Source organism: Arachis ipaensis, chromosome B5, assembly GCF_059453495.1.
Source record: "Arachis ipaensis isolate K30076 ecotype BB chromosome B5, ASM5945349v1, whole genome shotgun sequence".
Taxonomy (NCBI): domain Eukaryota; kingdom Viridiplantae; phylum Streptophyta; class Magnoliopsida; order Fabales; family Fabaceae; genus Arachis; species Arachis ipaensis.
The window spans coordinates 85,272,614-85,274,378 of NC_142440.1; the positions used below are offsets into that span (position 1 = coordinate 85,272,614).

The 1,765-nt window shown below is 40.6% G+C and overlaps 1 non-coding gene across 1 annotated transcript; it reads left to right on the forward strand.

Moving 5' to 3' along the window:
- Positions 1-544: 544 nt before the first annotated feature.
- On the forward strand, positions 545-651 carry LOC148564831 (small nucleolar RNA R71). The gene has a single exon (XR_015885158.1). It is a non-coding gene; the product is annotated as a small nucleolar RNA R71 (small nucleolar RNA).
- Positions 652-1,765: the final 1,114 nt, after the last annotated feature.

The following is a 1,765-nucleotide window of genomic DNA, read 5'->3' on the forward strand; positions in this document are numbered from 1 at the left end:
ATTGGAGGGATAAGAAGGGCCATTTTGGCTTTGGTATGGATGTTGAGGTGTGTTATTAAGTGGGTGCTGATATGATCTCTGTGTGGAATGTTGATTTCCCCACCCAAATTTTGGGTGGTTCCTCCAACCAGAATTATAAGTCTTGGAGTATGGGTCATGGTTCTGCCTAGGTGGACTTCCAATGTAGTTGGCTTGTTCCTGATCACCCTCAGCTTCTTCATTCACTCCTTCTTGAGCTGCTGTTGAGGTGTTGATTACTGCTACTTGACTCCTCTCCATCTTCTTGGTAAGGTTAGCCAGTTGCTTGGTGATCATCTTGTTTTGAGCTAGCAGTGCATCTACATTGTTTAGCTCCATTACTCCTCTAGTGTTGCCCCTTTCAGAAGCATAGAAGTAGTCATTCTCAGCTACAGTCTCAATAACATCTATGGCTTCTTCAGTGATCTTTTTCTTGTTCAGAGATCCCCCGGATGAGTGGTCTACTGCCTTCTTTGATTCATAAGAAAGACCTTCATAGAAAATGTGTAACTGCACCCATTCATTGAACATATCTGGTGGGCACCTTCTTGTCAGATCTTTAAACCTCTTCCATGCTTCATATAGAGTCTCACCATCTTGTTGCCTGAAAGTTTGAACTTCAGCTCTCAACCTGTTGATTCTTTGAGGAGGATAGAATCTCGCCAAGAACTTGTTCACCACATCTTTCCAGGTTGTTAAACTCTCCTTCGGGAAGAATTCTAGCTATTTAGATGCCTTGTCCTTGAGTGAGAAGGGGAATAGAAGTAGTCGGTAGGTGTCAGGATGAACACCATTAGACTTCACAGTGTCACATATCCTCAGGAAGGTGGTTAGATGTTGATTAGGATCTTCTTGAATACATCCTCCAAATGAATAGTTGTTCTGAACAAGGGTGATGAGCTGTGGCTTTAGTTCAAAATAGTTGGCATGTATGGTTGGCTTTTGGATGCTACTTCCACAGTTTCCTGGGTTTGGATTGATGTAGGATCCCAGAAATCTTCTCTCTTGCCCAGCATGATGCACTGGGCCTTCTCTGCCATGGCTGTGAGCCTCTTCTTCATGATGGTTCTCCATATTCTCATCCATGTCTGGTTCAAAATACTCATCTTCTTCCTCCGTACCAACTACTCTATTTCCTCTTGCTTCCCTCCTTAATCTAAGGAAGGTTCTCTCATGTTCAGAATCAAAAGAAGTTGAAGCCCCGCTTCTTCTATCTGTCATACAACCAATAAGGCAAAAGCAAGAAGGGGGTAGATGCAGAGAGTATTCTTGTTAGAAATGTTGTTAGTGTGAGTGATGCAATATATCAAACAGTTAGTGGGTCAGTAAACTAAATAGTAAAAAAAAAATGCACAAATAACACCACAAACGGGTAAAGGGTAAAGGGAAGGAAATAACTAAAACTGAAAGTAAATTACACAAATGAAATTAAATCAAACAAAAGAAAGAAAGATGCTCAAACTAAATATCCACCAATTTAATCATTGTTGATACAAAATCAATCCCCAGCAACAGCGCCATAAACTTGATGCACGGAAACTTGTCTCTCAACAATTTCCCTCGGCAAATATACCGAATTGTCGTCAAGTAAAAACTCATAATAGAGTGAGGTCGAATCCCACAGGGATTCATTGGTCAATCAACTTTAATTAGAGGAATGTTCTAGTCGAGCTAAGCAGAATTTGATGTGAAAGTTGCAAGAAATTAAATGGCGGAAAGTAAATAGAAGAAAATGTAAATGTTGGGA